The sequence below is a fragment of the Dasypus novemcinctus genome, chromosome 6 (assembly GCF_030445035.2).
Source record: "Dasypus novemcinctus isolate mDasNov1 chromosome 6, mDasNov1.1.hap2, whole genome shotgun sequence".
Lineage (NCBI taxonomy): Eukaryota > Metazoa > Chordata > Mammalia > Cingulata > Dasypodidae > Dasypus > Dasypus novemcinctus.
In genome coordinates this window covers 93,915,663-93,935,243 of record NC_080678.1, presented here as the reverse complement: position 1 = coordinate 93,935,243, position 19,581 = coordinate 93,915,663, and the positions used below count along the sequence as shown (strand labels likewise).

At 38.8% G+C, this 19,581-nt stretch overlaps 2 pseudogenes; one reads left to right on the top strand and one right to left on the bottom strand.

Annotated features, from left to right (window-relative positions):
• Positions 1-563: 563 nt before the first annotated feature.
• On the top strand, positions 564-3,483 carry LOC101423958 (retinoblastoma-associated protein-like; annotated as a pseudogene).
• Positions 3,484-5,373: 1,890 nt separating this feature from the next.
• Positions 5,374-17,774, bottom strand: LOC101424396 (pumilio homolog 2-like; annotated as a pseudogene).
• Between the last annotated feature and the right edge of the window lie 1,807 nt (positions 17,775-19,581).

The window sequence follows — 19,581 nt, the reverse complement described above, 5'->3', positions numbered from 1 at the left end:
AAAAATAAGAATTGAAAAAATGAATGACAGTAATTAGCCTCCATTTTTTTACTGCCGATTTGTAATATCAAAGCCTTTTTTTGAATTTAAGGATTAAAAATCTAGGATTTAGAAGGCATTTAGCTGAGAAGACACAGGAAATAAAGGAAAACACTGCAATATTATCATGGGACTTTATATAGAAATAAAAATAATTTAAGAGCGCAACACTACAGAGAGAAAGAGAGAGCCTAAACCTTAAAAGTAACGCTTTTGAAATAGATAAAATGCAGCTTTGGGCCGCGAGGCTGGGTGACTTCCTGCCGGGTCCCCAACAGCGGCCCAGCGCGCTCGGCGCCCTCGCCATGTCCTTCGGTCCTTTGGGTACGGCGCCTCCAGGATGTTGCTGAGCAGCGGGCGGCCGCCTCCAGGTGCTCCAGCCTCTCCAGTTGGTCCTTGAGCTGATCCGTCATCATGGGAAGCAGGAGCTCTCTGCAGTCGTGCTGTGTGAAGAATCACTGGGAATGATTTCCATCAAGCAATGAAGCTTCTGAGTGGCCAGCAAACCCAGGGGAACATTTAGGATGACTTCTGTAAACCTGCTGAGCTCTTTTGGCTCAAACACCAACTTCACATCATTGACAATCGTGGGAAGGTATTTCAGCGCTGCCCCCTCTTCCGGCTCCCTGCCTCCAGCGTGTCTGCTCACACCAAGTCTCTCGACTGTTTCTTAATAACACATGATCCTAGTAGCCATGAAATGTGCATATGTAGCACTTTTATTATCCTATCCAGTCAAGCATTTTGATTGGACTTTTTATAGGTTTTTTTTTTTCAGTCTCCTTTTCATTTTTGGCTGTTCAGTATCATTTTAGGTTGATAGTTTGAGTAATGTTCCTCAGCCTTCTAAGATTCTTCTGTTCCAATACCTTATTTCTAATCCTCCGTGGACAAATAAACTAGATTTTTAAAAAATATTTTTTATAATTGTCTTTTTTTAAAAAGATACATAGATCACGAAAAAATGTGACATTAAAAAATTTAAGAGGTTCCCATATACCCCCCCCCCAACCCCCCACTCCTCCCACATCATCAACCTCTTTCATCAGTGTGGCACATTCATTGCATTTGGTGAATACCTTTTGGAGCACTGCTGCACCACATGGATTGTAGTTTACACTCTCCCCCAGTCCATTCATTGGGTTATGGTAGATATATAATGTCCAGCATCTATCCCTGCAATATCATTTAGGACAACTCCAAGCCCCGAAAATACCCCTAAATCACATCTCTTCTTCCCTCACCTTGCCTTCAACAACTCCCATGACCACTGTCTCCACATCAATGATACAATTTCTTCCATTGCTAGAGGCACAATAGTTCTATAGTAGAATACTAGTATCTAGATTTTGGAAAAAAAAAAAAAGTGAATCGTAGGGTGCTCTCCATCATTTCTGAGCCTGGTCTTGTGCTGGGTTTGTGCTTGCTCCTGGCTTTAAGAATTCCCTCATTTACAGGAATTCAAAATCCCTCTCTACTCCCTATGACTTTCCCCTACTCCTGGGTTCTCTGTTCTATTTCTTAGAGCAGGTAACTCTTTGCCCTAGGCCACTTTTACTTAATTGTCTCTTATACTACTTTAGGTCTGCAAATTGCTTCTTCCTGCAGGGCAAGTTGTGCGAAGGTGAGCCAGAGAAGAGTGCTGGCTTCAGTCTGATAGATTAGCACTGGCATACAGATACCCCAGTATGCCTCAAGGAGAGCATGGTTTGGCTCCACACTAAGCCAGGAATGGAGTGTGGGGGCGGGGAGGGGCAGGAAAGGAATCACCACACAGACACAAAAAAAGTTGGTTCATGCCTCTGGAATCATATGAAGATAAAATTTAAGAACACATTCTTGATTTGCAGAAATAAATTTACTTTTTATAACACTATATGCCAGGTCAAAGAATGTACAGTAAAATGCAAATGTTTCCCAAAGAAATAACACAAATTCCATTTTACAGCATGAAGGTTTATAAATGTACACCTGTACAACCAAGATATCACTACTAAATTAACAAAGCTTTTATGATAAAATATTGAAACAAGAATTGCTTTTGTAGTATAAACTAATATCTAATACTACACAATCATATATTTATAGGCAGCAAAAAAAGCTATCTGAATATGTAAGCATGCTTAAATGTTGAGCTATCAAATTCACTTTTCAGTGGCCTCTTTTCACTGCTTCCCGGTTCCTACTTTTTGCATCTACTTGCCATTCACTTTTACTACAGAAAAGTACAGAAATGAGTGTCTATAAATTCTTTGACTTACTAAAAGAAATCAATACAATATCAAAGTTGGTAATGCTATGTCAAGACATTGTATGCACTCAGTAGCAAATTAGAAAGGACATGTGAACTTACATATTTGACACAACCCAACAGTTTGTTATCTTCCGAAATAAATTCTGTGTTGGTGCTGAAAGTTTCTTGGATCACATTTTTACTAGCTAAAGGAGTATTACAAATGGAAGATGATCTAGTGATCTCAATTCAGTTAATGCTTTGTGTTCTTGACTATTTTATCAAACTTTTACCCCCTGCATTACACAAAGAACCATATAAAACAGCTGTAATACCTATTAATGATTCACCTTGAATACCAAGGTGAGGTCAGAACAGGAGTGCTTGAATAGCAAAACAACTAGAAAACGATACAAGAATTATTGAAGTTCTCTGTAAAAAACATGAATGTAATATAGATGAGTAAAAAAGAAAGTTTATTTCAAAAATTTTAAAACTCTTATGAATTCTCTGGAATTGTGGCTTATAATAGCCTTCCAGACGTTGAAAGTTTCTCTAAACAATATGAATAAATTTACCTTAAAAACAGGTTTTGTGGAGTGGGTGTTTCTCAGTGGTTGAGTACATGCTTTGCATGTAGGAAGTTCTGGGTTCTCTCTTCAGTACCTCCAAAAAATTGTTTAAAAAAAACACTATCAGAATTTTTGAAAAAACAAAATTAAAGATTTTGATGCAAGATTATTTCTGGACTATAATAGTTTTAAAAGTCAGAGAATACCATGATAAAGCAACCCTGATGAGGAGGTGAATGTGAATCCATGGATTCCAGTTAAGACTGTTATGAATACTATCCAACAATTAATGATGACCTTAAATTCAGCAAATGATCAACCCTCAGAAAATCTGATTTCCTATAATAATATCTGCACTGTGAATCCAAAGGAAAGTGTTCTGACTTTGCATCTTTAAAAAGAAATTTTGCTGAAGCCGTAGGACAGGGATGAGCTGAAATTGGATCAAAGCAATACAAACTTGGAGTCTGGTTGTATTATTAAGTAATGGAATCCATGCTTAAATCAGAAGAAGAATGATGATCCATTCAAAATTTTAGCAAACTCCAGAATGACAACATCTTTCATATGTATTTGTTGGTGTGTGTTCTTGAGGTTGTAATGGCTACATATATCAGTAAATTAGTAAATAACATTTAGTAAATAAACATTTAAGTTCAATTTTTAAAATGTGGTGTATATGTACAATGGAATATTAATCAGCTGTAAAAAAGGAATGAAGTACTGATGCATGTAACAACATGAATGAACCTCAAGGACCTTTTATTGAGTGAAACAAACACACAAAAAGACAACTACTATATGATCTCACTAATATTAATGAATTATAATTAGGAAACTCATAGAGGTAAAATCTAGAAGATAGCTTACCAGGAAATAGAATGGGCATAGAGAATGGAGAGCTGATGCTTAGTTTATAAATTTATAAATGCAGAATTTATAATTAGGTTTGTTGTAATGGTTTGGAAATGGACAGAGGTTATGGTAGCACAATGTTGTGAGTGTAATTAGCAGCACTGGAGTATGTGTGTGAAAGTGGTTGAAAGGGGAAGTTTTGGGCTGTATATGTTACTAGAAGGAAAGCTAGGGGATAAAACGTGATTATATAACAGAGTGAACCCTGTGGTGGACTGGGGTTGTGGTTAATCATAGAAATATAAGAATATTCTTTCAGAATCTATAACAAAAGTACATCACTAGTACCAGGTGTTAATAATAGGGTGGTATATGGGACAAATGCACCTAAAGCAATAAATGGACTATTATATAGTTAACAGTAATATTTTAACATTCTTGCACTGATTGTAACAAAGGTCCCACACCAATGTTAAGTGTCAACAGTAAGGGGGCTATGGGAATGGTGCATTTTTTTATTCTTAGAAAAATGTTGTATGTCACAGAAACAACCAAATTTCCTTGTCAGTTATACAACATAGTTATACTTATTTATAAATCCCCTAATCATGATTCTTCTACTTCTTATAGTTTCATCTATAATTTTCAATTTACCTGTTAAGTATATTTCTCAGAGACTTAACTCCTTCAGATTATTTCTGTTTCAGGGTTGAGCCCTGAAACCCAGCAGATATGCAGCCAACTCCTGCTCTTCAGTTTTTCAGGCCTGTCCTGGAAAATGAACAAAATGATGATGATGGGCCAGCCCCATGCCAAAAACAAGGAGTCTCTTCAGTTGCAAGCAAAACAACTCCATTCCTCTGCCCCATAATATCTATGTCCCTCCTCAACTGAAGTGGTCAGAGTAGACATCATCCCAAATCCCTCAACATTGAAGAATGAGCAAAATTAAGGTGGGAGTGTAACTGCTGACCATAGCAGACCTGTTGCTACTGTAGTTATTAACTTGTGTTAACTGAGTAATTTGTAACATTGATATAAAAATAAATTTTAAATTAAAAACCACATCCCCTGTAAATAGTGTAAGTTTTCTTCTCAAATCATTTAATTCTTCTTACTGAGTTTTTCTTTGCACGATAGATTGTGAATTACCAAAATACAACTTAACTTTCTCTTTTAAAATATTAATAACATTTATGTAAGAGATTGTTAACCTATTATAAAATGTCTTCCCACAAAAGGGAAAAAACCCAAAGTACTATTATTCTATATATATCTCTATAAGCATTTTGTTCTTTGGGGCTGTAGACCAACCAGACAGCAAGTCTCTTTATTAGAAGAATATTGTACTTTTCCCTTTAAAAACTATTTTTGTGACTTCACAAGGTAAAAATTTACAAATATGTGGCACAGTATTGTTTGCTACAATTATATCATAGATAGGCATTCTGTTCTTAGCCAGCAATCCAATCTGATGGGTCTTTACTCAGGGCTATATCAGGGCTAAATATAATTTATAATTTGCCTCACCATCACTCCCAAATATGCACAATAACCTTAAAAAATCTTACAAATGGATGAATAAGGTCAATAAATAGTTTAAAAATTATTTGAAGATATTACGTTGTGTTTTGTTTTGATAATTGACAAAAGAAACTTTGTTTTTTAACGTGGTTAAGTCATCTTTCTCTTTTTCCCTTGCAGTATTATGTTTAGTGGTCCTCCTAAATCAGGGCTGTTTTCCAAATAATATTTCCCAACTGGGCCAATACATGCTTCCCATATGTTTATTTATGCAAAGTAGTAATGTGAAGTTGAATTTTGTGCATGATTACCTTTCTCTGAGCAGGCTCAGCAGTATCACTATTTTCTGAACCAGGAAATTGGCATACTGGTCTTTCCCTATGGTATATAAAGCACTATAAGGACGTGCATTCTAACATTAAATCTCATCTACTCATGAACTATTGTGATTAGTAATCAAAGAAAATGTGGCATTGGTGTGGAGAAAGTGGCCACGGTGGCTGCTGGGGGTAGAGAGTGGGAGGAAGAGATGAGATGTGGAGGTGTTTTTGGGACTTGGAGTTGTCCTGGGTGGTGCCGCAGGGACAGTTACTGGACATTGTATGTCCTCCCATGGCCCACTGGGTGGAACGTGGGAGAGTGTGGGCTATGATGTGGACCATTGACCATGAGGTGAAGCGGTGCTCAGAGAAGTATTCACCAAATGCAATGGATGTCTCATGATGATGGAGGAGATTGTTGTTATGGGGGGAGGAGTGGGGTGAGGGGGTGGGAGGTATATGAGAACCTCATTTTTTAAAATGTAATATTAAAAAAATAAATAAAGACAAAAAAAATCTCATCAATCAGCAAAGCTCTTTCAGCATGGGACTTATAAGTAACACACTTTATACTATGTTGCGGGCAAATTTATGTTGACTCAGGGCTAAGACTTTTTCTCAGATTTTGGAAGCAATTTTGCTCTTGTCTTCAGGTTGATAGTGTTCCATTCAGTACATGCTGAAGAACAATTGCAATACTGATCCTGTACCAACATCTCTGTTTGTTGACAGAGTTCTTCTAAGGTACGTAAGGTCTGTTTTGCAGTACGGTGCTCCAGGATGTACTGAATTACTCTGCAGCTGAAAGGATGAGTTGAAAGCACAAATACTTGTCCTTTGAAAGCATCAGTGATGAATTGTAGCCACTGTGGCTGAACACAGTCAATACATTTTTGTACAATATATTTCCATTCTGATCTTTCACACATTTGAATACCTGACCATCTAGCTCATTTACCATTTCACTCTGCTGGTCAGGTGAAATACATTCTAATGCAATGCTTTTTCTAAAATTTTATTGAAGTATATCACTCATACATAAACATATATAAACAATAAGTGTATAGTTGTGAACTTACGAAACAAACATACATTAACATCATACAGGGCTCTCATACCTTACCCTACCACTAATACCTCGCATTGTTGTGAAACATTTTTAACTAATGATAAAAGTCCATCTTCAAAATATTACTACTAACCAAACTATATTGGGTGTATTTTTCCTCCAACATGCCCTATTATTTTTTACATAATTTAAACATGAATATACATAAACAATAAGTGTATGCTAAAGGTAGCGAACTTACAAATCAAATATGCAAAACTTCATACAGGGGTCCCATAAATCAACCCACTGCCAACACCTTGCATTGTCGTGAGACATTTGTTACAAATTTTGAAAGAATATTATCAAACTCTTACTACTAACTATAGTCCATATCTTATATTTGGTGTATTTTACCCCCAACCCATCCTATTATTTTTTAAATATATTTTTATGACAGAAGCTGTGACCTTACAAAACAATCATGCACATGTGCAAAATTCCCACACAACACCCCTCCAACAACACACCACACCGTGGTGGAATATTTGTTACAGATAATGTCATTAGACTTTTACCACTTTCCATGGTCCATAGCATACATTTGGCATAGTTTTTACATACTCCCCCATTATAAACCAGTATATTTTTGGCATAGATGCCCAAATATTACAGTATTGCTGTTAACCACAGTCCATGGTCACTCCAGTTGTATTTTTCCCATGCTTCTCCACATTTCCACCCCCCAGCAATAGTGATGTACATCTGCTCTAATTCACAAAGGACACTCTTGCATCTGTGCCATCAACCACAATTCTCATCCACCTCTAGATTTACTGTGTTATTCAGTCCCTAGATTATTCTCTAACTTTTTTTCAATTGACATTTACATCCCTAGACTACTCCTTCCAGCCACATTCCCATTTATAATACTCACTAAAATGTGATACCATCAACTCTATACATTTCCATACTTTTACAGTAAAGTTAATTAAAGCTTCTATATACATTAAGCATCCGTAGTCCATCTGAGTCCTTCTCTTATCTCCTTTAAGAATCCACCACCTACCACTAGGTCTTGAAGATGTTTTCCTACATTTTCTTCTAGAAGTTTTTGGTTCTTGCCTAAAATATTTAGGTTTTTTATTAATTTTGAGTTAATTTTTGTATGAAGTGTGAGATAGGGGCCCTATTTATTTCCTTTGTTTATGGCTATCCAGTTCTCTCAGCACCATTTTTTGAATGGACTGTTCTGCCCAAGCTGGGTGGATTTGACAGACTTGTCAAAAGTCACTTGACCATAGATGTAAGAGACTGTTTCTGAACCATCAGTTTGGTTCTTCCTTATAAACTTGATAATTATGCTTTCCATTTATTTAAAAAATGCTGGTGGAATTTTTATTAGGATTGCATTTAATTTGTGTATCAATTTGGGTAGAACTGACATCTTAATGATATTTAGTCTTCCAATCTGTAAGAATGGGATGTTCTTCCAAATATTTAGGTCTTTTTTTATTTAACAATGCATTGTAGTTTTCTGAATACAAGTACTTTACATGATTGGTTAAGTTTATTCCCAAATATTTTATTCTTTTAGTTGCTATTATAAATGGAAATTTTTTCCCCTGGCTTCCTCCTCAGATTGCACATTACTAGTGTCTCTTAAAGTCTATTTCATCTGATGTAAGTATAGCTACTCTGGCTTTTCATTGTTGTTGTTCTTACTGCATATGTGGAATATCTTTTTTCAGCCTTTCACTTTCAATCTATTGGTATCCTTGGGTCTAAAGTGAGTCTTTTGCAGACAGCATAGAGATGACTCACTTTTCTTATCCTTTCTGCCAGTTTGTGTCTTTTGATTGGGGAGTTTAATCCATTACCATTCAATGTTATTACTGTAAAGGCAGTTCTTATTTCATTCATTTTGCCTTTTGGGTTTTATTTGTCATATTTTATTTTCATCACTCTTTTGAGACTTTTAGTTACTTTTACTGATATAATCTTCATTTCTTGACTCTCTTCTAAGCCTCTCTCTCCTGTCTTTTCTTTTCAGACTGTAGCACACTTTTTAGTATTTCCTGCGAGGCTGGTCTCTTGTTTACAAACTCTCTCAGTTTCTGTTTATCTATGATTATTCTAAACTCACCCTCATTTCTGAAAGACAATCTTGGATATAAGATTCTTGGCTGGAAGTATTTCTCTGGCAGTATCTTAAATATGTCATACCGCTGTCTATCTTGCCTCCATGTTTTCTGATGAGAAATTGGCACTTAATCTTATTGGGTTTCCCTTATATGTTATGCTTTGCTCTTCTCTTACTGCTCTCAGAATTCTCTCTTTGTCTTTGGCAGTTGACATTCTGATTAGCATGTATCTCATTCTATTTAGATTTATTCAGATGAGAGTACAGTGTCATTCTTGGATACAGATATCTATGTCCTTCAATGGGGCTGGGAAATTTTCTACCATTATTTCTTCAAATATCCCTTCTGCCCCTTTTCCCTCTTCTCCTCACTCTGGGACACTCATGACACTTATGTTCACATACCTATTGCTGTTGTTTAGTTGCCAAAACTTTTTTCTTCCATTATTTTCTTCATCTGTTCTTTGTATATTCGCTTTCAGAGGCCAATTCTTCAAACTCATCAATCCTTTCTTCTGCCTCCTCTGCTTTTATGTGATTCCACTGTATTTTCAATTTCATTTATTGCACCTTTTATTCCCATAAGATCTACTATTTTTCTATGTATGCCTTCAAATTCTTTGTGCTCACTCAATTTCTTAATATTCTTAGTTTTTAAAGCCATCTCATTGAATTTATTAAGGAGATTTGTTTGAATATCTATGATTAGTTGTCTTACCTCCTTTATGTCATCTGGAGACTTACCTTATTCCTTTAACTGGGCCTTATCTTCCTGTTTCTTGGTATGAATTATAATTTTTTGTTGGTGTCTTGGCATCTAGCTTACTAGATGTATTTATTCTGGGTCCAGTTTTTCTCTTTAGTTTAGGGCTTTCATGCCCTTTCTCCCTTGCTGGTTGTGTAGTAGGAGCCAAGAATGTAGTTTGTGCAATAAGCTGTGGAGGCCCAAGCTGCCCTCATTGCCCCAAGGACCAATGAAGCTTCTCCCACCTTTCTCCTTTGCCAGGGGTAAGAATAGGGCCACAGCCATGTGTAATGACACAAGTCATGTAGGTCTAGACTATGGTTGCCCAGAGAGACTGACGAAGCTTCATGCCCCTTCCTTCCCTGCCTGGGTTGGGGATGGAGCTTCAGGTGTAGGCAGCAGTCTATGCCATTAGGGTTCACAATGACTGCAGTTGCTCCCATACACTGAATACCTACAAGTTACCTGGAAAGACTAGTGCAGATCTTGCCAGCTTACTTCCTGCCAGAGTTGGGGCTGAAGTCTAGGCTAGGGCTGCAGTCCCATCTGGATGGAATGAAGCCAGTCTCCACCATCACTGTGATTTTCAATCAGCCCAGTTTCCTCTCATGCCAGGGGCAGAATCAAAATGGCAGCTACCAGCCTCTTTCTGACTTGGACTGGCTCAAATTTTAGCTGTTCTTAGGGTTATACTTTAGCCAGTCAAATTTACTAATCAGTAGCTGAAGTCAATGCCGGACCATCTCTTCCTCCACCGTTTATAGGATATGGAGCTTCCAACTCCAGCCATGGCATAGCTCCTGAGGCAGTTTGCCTTGCCAGAGTAGGATGATCACCAGCCTCTGTGGCATGGCCTATATTTTCCCGGATAGGCTGGTGCAGGTCCACCCAGCTTCCTCCATGCCAGAAGTGGGGCTGAGGCCTTGGCTAAAGGTGCTATCTGATCTGAATGGAATGAAGCCAGTCCCTACTAGCACTGATTTTCAGCCCACTCCATTTCCTCTCATGCCAGGGGCATAGTTATAATGGAAGCTACTGGCCTCTGACTTGGGCAGGTTCAAACTTTAGTTGTTCTTAGGATTTTACTTTAGCCAGCTGAGTTTACTAATCAGTAGCTGGAGTTGGTGCCCAACCCTTTCTTCTTCCCCTGATTTTTGTAAGTGGAGCTTCCAATTCCAGCCACAGAATCACTCCTGGGGCAGCTTGTGAGGCCAGTGGAGGACGGGCACCAGCTTCCATGGTGTGGAGCACTCTATCACAAATCTTCTCTGCAGATGGACAGTCTCCTCCTTCCATTTTTTCAAGGATGTTGCAGGATGCTCTTCTGGTCTCCTGGAACCCCCAAATAGGTGCTTTAGATAGCTCTGGTGATTACTAACTGCTCTGTAGCACCAGCTGACTCATGGGACTCCTTACTCTGCCACCCTCTTGCTGGTTCTCTAATGCTTTTTTTTTTTTTTTAGATTTATTTATTTATTTATTTTTATTTCTCTCTCCTTCCCACCCCCTGCCCCAGTTGTCTGTTCTCTGCATCTATTTACTGTGTGTTCTTCTTTGTCTGCTTCTGTTGTCGTCAGCGGCACGGGAATCTGTGTTTCTTTTATTGTTGCATCATCTTGTTGTGTCAGCTCTCCATGTGGGTGGCACCATTCCTGGGCAAGCTGCACTTTCTTTCGTGCTGGGCGGCTCTCCTTGTGCGTGGGGCTCCCCTACGTGGGGACACACCTGCGTGGCAGGGCACACCTTGCGCACATCAGCACTGTGCATGGGCCAGCTCCACATGGGTCAAGGAGGCCTGGGGTTTGAACCTCGGACCTCCCATGTGGTAGACAGACACCCTAACCACTGGGCCAAGTCCGCTTCCCTCTAATGCTTTTTGAATAACACATCAGTCACACATCTGCAAGGTTAAGAGTAGAGCATGACTATGAGTAAACGTAGTCAGGGCTAATTTTTTATCCAAACTCCCAACTCAAAAAACTCTGTATAATATAGTTGCCAAAAACATCCCATCATTAATTGATAGATTGTTTGTAGAATTTCTTTAAATATCATCTGATATTTAACTAGAATAGCTCTTGCTAGCTTTTTCTGTATGAATCTAGAATCATGCCAGATTGAGAGAACTCAACTATGTGTCCAATCAAGACTCTAAGTTGAAAGTTTGGAAAGTGGTTGTTTCTGAAATCCTCCAATAATCTACTGTGACCAGAAAGCACAAATATTGGACCTATTATATTGAAGCCAAGAAGGAGGAAAGAGCTGGCTGCTGTAGCTAAATAGACTGGTAGTGCCTGAAGCACTACAATATTTTGCTTCTGTTCCAGGTGCTATAGAGGTATAGTAACCACTACCATTTGCCATTTCTCCTGATGAGCCATATCCACTGAAGGCTGAGCCTATAACAGCACCCAAAGAGCTTCTACTTCCAAAGCCAAGAGGTGTACTTCCATGTTTACAGGTCCATGAGAAAATAAAGAACTTCTTAGAGAGCCGTTAGTCAAAGAACGGCTCCCATAAAATGAATTAGACTACAGATTAGAGCTTGGCTGCTGCTGCTGCTATGGTGGCCAAGTGCCATTTGGCTAAAATAGACTGTTTGTGGTGCCTATAACACTATTTGCAGTTCCTCCAGCTGCTGCTGCTGCTGCTGCTGCTGCTGAGCTGCCGCTGAGGTTTGTGCTTCTGCTGAACTAATTAAAACAGGTGTTGGAGCCATTAATTGACTTGGAGCTCCAAGGAAAAAGGCCAATCACTAGGGCACCAGTCTGATCATAATAGGCTGTTGGGGCTAGTACTGGAAAACCTGGCATGCCAGTGGCAAGACCCTGACAAAAGCCAATGTTGGATTTGCTGCTGTAGTTGTTGTATGTGATTCTGCTTGCTATCCTTGCTGGCCCTGATTGGGAGTAAGAGGGGACTGACCCACACCAGCATGGAGAACCCGTTGCTGACCAGGCTGAGCTTGTGATGTTGCTTTCTGATTTGCTGTGTTGTTCGTGGCAGTTGCAGCTTGTTGCTGGAGTAAATTGGCTGGATAACCCCTTGCCCCGTGGAGTACCCCATGTAGGTGAAAGCACTGCTGGAGCTGCTAATGTTGCTGCTGCAGCCAATCCTGCTGCAGTTTATGGATGAGTCTTTGGAGGAGCAGCACTAGTACTATATGCATTAGGCTCAAATGCAGCTGGAGCAAGTCCTGATGAGAACACACCTGTATGTGGCTGCTGAGCTGCATCTAGTGCGTATTGCTGCTTTTGAGCTGCAGTTAATTGCTGACTGTTAGTGCTTTAGTCCTCTGAAGGAGCTGCTGCTGGGAATTGTAGTAAAAAAGAACTACAGTCACTCTTGAAGACTACATTGGTACCTGGTTACCAGGATAGTCAAATTGTGTAGTATCCAGACCAACTTGTTCCATGGAATCCAGTTTCTGAGTTTCAGGATTTGAAATTCTTCAACAAATAGATTATTAGCTGTAGGATTAGGAAAAGTCCCCAACCATTCTGATTAGTATTGGGGCCCAGGTGCTCAACCACTTCAACTGAAGAGGCTTGATGACTTCCAGGAGTATGATTATAATCTTTGCAATCAGCATCCATTCTATTTGGCAAACCTCTGCCATCTATATTGTAATCATTATCATCTCCTTCTTTAAGATCTGTTTTGGTTCACCTCAAACAGAGAAACTTTGCCTTTTTGATCTCCTTTCTCAGGTCCATCTGTTTAAGCATCTCTAGTACCAAAGGTTCCCTTCCTAAATTGAAAATCTAATTTATAGCAGGAGAGGAGCTTAACACATATACTACCATGCTTACTACAAGGCCTCTGCTTTCCAATCACAGAGACAGTATTGCATTTACTTCACTGTTTCCATGAAAACCCAGTCCAGATCTCATACCATAATAGGCTAGGACATTGAATGGTGAGAAGTTCCCCATGCAGTCTCTCCATTCATCATCCCTAAGAAATATACTTTTTGTCCATATTTTGTTCAATTACAAGCTTCCCAAAACCTTTGGCAGGCAAAAGCTCCCCCATTCCCCGAAATTCTAATGCAAGAACTTAAAAATCATAATTCATTTAATCCACAGATCAAACCTTACTAATGTCATCTGGCAAGTCAAATCTGAGTCACTCATTCTTTCATACCCATAACCTATCACAAGCTTTTCCTGGATGCACTCAGGTTCTCAAGAATTCCCACACTTGTTTTCTTTCATTCAGCCTCTTCCTCCCCTTTCCAACTCCAAGGGCTGGAGCAGACAGAGTTAAGTGGCTATCCCCAACCGTAATCTAACCAAAAACTCTAATTTAACCACTTTAAGTGTACAATTCAGTAGTATTAATTACATTCACAATATTGTGCTACCATCACCAATACCCATTACCCAAAATTTTACAATGACTCTTCACCCATTAAGCAATAACTCTCTTACCCACTCCCCTCCAGCACCCCTAGCAACCTATAATCTACTGTATCTCTATGAAATTTGCTCCTTCTAGGTATTTAATATATTGGATAACACAATATTTGTCTTTTTGTGTCCAGCTTATTTCACTCAACATGATATCTTTATTTCATCCATATTGTAGCTTTTATATCAGAATTTCATTTCTTTTTTACAGTTGAATAATATTCCATTGTATGGATAGATCACATTATCCATTCATGTGCTGATGAAAAGTTTGCTTTCTTCCACATAATGCTGTTATAAACACTTGTTTACAAATATCTGCTTGTGTCCCTGCTTTCTATTCTTTCAGGTGTTTATACCAAGAATTGGGACCTTGCTAGTCATATATATTCTATTTTCAACTTTCTGAGGAATTACTAAGTTGATTTCCATAATACTTGCACCATATTATAATCCCACCAGCAAAGTGTAAGCCTTCCTATTTCTCTGCATTCTTGCCAAAACTTACCATTTTCTTTTTTTAATTTTTAAATAATATCTATTCTAGTGGGTTTGTAATGGAGTTTCCTTGTGGTTTTGATTTGCATTTCCCAGATGACCAATAATGTTGAGCATCTTTTCATATGCTTCTTGGCCATTTGTATATCTTCTTTGGAATGATGTCTATTTAAATTCTTTGTGTTTTTTTTTAATTGAGTCATTTGGGTTTTTTATTGAATTGTAGCTGTTTTTTTGTGGAGTTTTTTGTTTGTTTTTTTAACAGAAAATTTTTAAAAATTTTTATTTATTTCTCTCCCCTTCCCCTCCCCCACCCCCGGTTGTCTGTTCTATGTGTCCATTTGCTGCGTCGTCTTTGTCCGCTTCTGTTGTCAGCGGCACAGGAATCTGTTTTTCTTTTTGTTGCATCATCTTGTTGTGTCCCTTCTCCGTGTGTGCGGCTCCATTCTTGGGCAGGCTGCACTTGCTTTTGCACTGGGCGGCTCTCCTTACAGGGCCCACTCCTTGTGCGTGGGGCTCCCCTATGCGGTGGACACCCCTGCATGGCAGGGCACTCCTTGCGCACATCAGCACTGCTCATGGGCCAGCTCCACACGGGTCAAGGAGGCCCGGGGTTCGAACCACGGACCTCCCATGTTGTAGACAGATGCCCTAACCACTGGGCCAAGTCTGCTTCCCAGTAGCTGTTTTTATATGTTCTGCATATTAAATCCTTATCAGATACATCGTTAACAATGATTTTCTTCCATTTTGTAGTTTATCTTGTCACTTTTTGATAATATCCTTTGAGGTCCAAATGATTTTAATAAAGTACATATTTTAACTTTTTTCTTTATTAGAGAAGTTGTAAGTTTACAGAACAAAAATTATGCATAGAATACAGGATTCCCATACATTGCCCCACCACCAACACCTTGCATTGGTGTGGAACAAATATTACAATTAATGATAGCATATTTTTATAATTGTACTATTAATTAAAGTATATGGTTTAACATAGGGCTCACTGAAACTGCATCGTGTAGCTCCATGAAGTTTAAAAAATGCTTATTCTGTTGCCATTCACCCAATTTAACATTTTCCCTTTTAATCATATTAGATATATATTTCAGTGCTATTGATGGAATTCAGAATATTGTGCTACCATCAGCACCACCATTATGAAAATTTTTCCACCATAGCAAATAGGAAACCTGTGCATTTTAAGCCTTAACTTCCCATTCTCTACCCATACCCCATGCCTTGTTAACCTATAGTCTAGATTCTGATTCTATGAGTTTGCTTATTCTAACCATTTCAAATTAGTGAGATTATTCAGTAATTGTCATTGTGTACATGGTTTATTTCACTCAACACGATGTCTTCAAGGTTCAACCATGTTGTTGCATGTATCAGGACTTCATTACTTTTTGGAGTAACTTTATTTTACCATTTATTGGCTGATGGATGTTGATTTGCTTCCATCGTTTGGCAATTGTGAAGAATGCCACTAAGGACATTGGTATACAAATATCTGTTCGAGTCGCTCTCAATTCTTTTGGTATGTACTGAATAGTGGGGTTGCTGGGTCACATTGTGGTTCTATACTTAGCTTTCTGAGGAACAGCCAAACTGTCTTCCACAGCAGCAGCACAATTTTCCATTGCCATCAGCAATAAATGAGTGTTCCTATATCTCGGCATCCTCTCCAACACTTGCTATTTTCTAATTTTTCAAGACTTTCCTCTATCAGTTTTATTTAAAACACAAGTTATTTCTCTTCAGTAATGGGAAATGATTCAAATAATGCTGAGCATGAATCTTTGGCTAGCATGAGGGATTTAAATATGAAAAAAATATATTTATAAAAAAGCAAAAAAAATCAAGGTTATATGTAACCTTGAAGGGACCTGGAATCTGTAAGCTTATTCCAAAATGAAATGAGTAGAAAATCTGTGGTGAAACCAGCACATTACATCCCTGCTTTGGAGAAGGGCTATCATACAGGAGTCAGTCAGCTGAAAATGGATCAGTAGAGAGGTGTCCATATTAACTTTCAAGACATCTTTGCTTGTGCAGAATCATCCAATTGTCCCAAGACTAAATGGGATGTCCAGTGGCTTGCTTCTTATTACAAAGCCACAGGAATCAATTCTAATCAATGTCACAATTTCATGTTTATTTCAGTAATCAATTTCACAATAACCATTCTAATGGGTATGAAATATTATCTCATTGTGGCTTTTTTTTTTATTAAAAAAGGAATTTGTTTATTGAGGGCAAGAGAATGCAAACAATATAAAATCAAATGCTTATCCAGCATTTAGCTGCTTTTTCTTCCTCTTTCTGTCAAATGGGAGTTGGATTTTATTTGTACATTTTCTAAAGGCCCCAATATGCGATGAAATCCTTATGCAGAAGGAAGCTGTGGGGAAGATTCCTTAAGCTACTCGGGATAATTCTTAGGAGGGTGGGGAAATTAATTCCTCAATTCTGCCTACTTCTTCCCCTTCTACTTCATGTGTACTACAAAATAGTCATTCGAGGGAAGGCTATCTAGGCTAGCCGCGGTGGGCCAAGGGAACTGGTAGAACGGTCGGGCTTCCTGCTCTCCGCAGGGGCATGGGCAAGTCCCGCCCTCCCTGTCTGGCGACGCGCGGCCTGCCCTTCCAGGAGGTACGGGCGAGCCACGCCCTCTCCACCGTTCCTGCCTAACTGCCGAGCCCGACCTACTGCCTCCCCCTCTTCCCCCTCGCCGGGGCCATGCCATCCAACGACCACCGGCCAATCCCCGCCAGCCAACTTTCACATATCCTAACTCCCACCAGCTCCAACCGACCGATGCCCCACACGCCGTCTCCTGCCTGCCCCGTCCCTTCACCCCACAATATATATTGTCCAGCACTTCCTGAATAAAGCAGACTGCACATTGCCACCACTTGCCGTCTCCGCAGCATTCTTCGCGCCCGCTGTGCGTCCGTCTAGCCCCTCGTCCTAAGCAGCCTGGGCAAAGCCAAAGGAACCCCCAACTTCAGTCATTGCATGCAATGTTGAGCCCAGCAATTAGCGAAAAGAAGCTCTGGAAGCCCACTTTGCCATCTCGACACTGGTCCAGATCCTTCGTTATTTTGTCCACAGCCAGAGGGTCTTTTTGATTTTCCAAAAATCCAAGGAACTCCCTTTGCATGAGTACTTTCAAGTTCTCCTTTGTTAAGTAACATTTATCTCCTGCAAATCTGTGAAATGTAAACATCATAGTTTCCATGGCATTTTCCATTTGAGATGGCATTTTGATGAGGTCTGTTGAAACCTTGGCCGGGAGGCACGGCGCGGTCATTGGGGAGCTGGGACTCGGATCATTGTGGTTTTGATTTGCTTTTTCCTGATGGTTAATGATGTTGAGCATCTTTTCATGTGCTTTCTGGCAATTTGCATAACTTCTTTGCATAAATGCCTATTCAAATCCTTTGTCTATTTTAAAATTGGGTTTTTATCTTTTTGTTAAGTTGGAGGATTTCTTTAATATTTTAGATATTAATCCTTTATTGGATATATGGTTTCCATATATTTTCTCCCATTGTCTAGGTTGTTCCCCATGTTTTCTTCTGGAGTTTGATAGCTCTACCTCTTATATTTAAGTCCTTGATCCATTTTGAGTTGATTTTTGTATATGGTGTCAAGTAGGGGTCCTTCTCTTTTTTGCAAATGGATATCCAGGTTTCACAGCACCATTCGTTGAATAGACCATTCTTTCCTAATTGGGTGGTCTTTGCCACCTTATCAAAAATCCATTGGCCATAAATATGGGGATTGATTTCTGAGGTCTCAATTCAATTTCATTGGTCTAAATGTCTATCCTTGAGCCAGTACCATGTCGTTTTGATTACTGTGGCTTTGTACTAAGTTGGGTTTTTTTAGAGATGAAAAAGGTTGTTTTATTGGTACTTTCTGGGGTGTGATTTTTTTTTCAATAGACACTACATATATATATATATATATATATATATATATATATTTGTTTGCTTGTTTATTTTAATGTTACATTCAAAAAATATAAGACGTTCCCATATACCCTCCTCACCCCACTCCTCCCACATCAACAACCCTCCCCATCACTGCAGCACACTCATTGCACTTGGCAAACACACCCCAGAGCACCGCCACACCACATGGATAACAGTCCACATTGTAGTTTACACTCTCCCCCAGTCCATCCAGTGGATTATGGTTAAGATCAGGAAGTATGAGTCCTCCAACTTTGGTCTTCTTTTTCAAGACGTTTTTGGCTATTGGGGCCCCTTACCCTTCCATGTAATTTTTTTAACTTTTTAAAAATTAAAATTTATCATGCATACATGAACATCCATAAACAATAAAAGTATAGTATAGGTTGTGAACTTATGAAACATACATGCATATCATCATATAGGACTCCCATACATTACCGCACCACCAAAAGTTTCCACTGCTGTGAAAAAGTTGTTACAAACTGTGAAAGAGCATCATCAAAACTTTACTACTACCCATAGCCAATAGCTTACATTTGGTGTATTTTTTCCACCCACTTAATGACACCCTGTATTATTATTATATACTCATAATAGTTCATGAGATAATGTACTCATAGTTGTTCTGTTAACTACAGTCCATCTTCCACCACAAGATTCATTGTGTTATACAGGCCCTTTCTTTGTAAAATCCATTCAAAGTGTACACTCAGTGGCTCTCATACTCATCACAGAGTTGTGCTGTCATCACCTCAGTCAATTTTAGAATGCTTTCATTACTCCAAAAGGAAAAATCCCATACCCTTTTATACAACTCTATTATTGCTCCTTAGAATTGGTATAATATCTTCTATGCCATTGCTAAAAAAAATTACAGTATTACTGTTAACTATAATCCAGAAATTACATTAGTTGTAATTTCCCCATGTATCACCATGTACTTAGCATTTTGTAAAGGAAGAACATTCTTGTAATAGTGAGCACAATCTTCAGCCACCACCAAAATCACTATGGCATGCAGACCCTACATTATTCTTTAGGTTCCTTTCAATTGGAATAATACCCCTTTCAGTCACAATTGCATTTATAAATTATCAGTATTAGTTATAGTCACTATAATATATTATCATCAACTCTATTCATTTCCACACATTTGCAATAGACCTTATTAAAAATTCTGCATACATTAAGCATCAGCTCCCATTC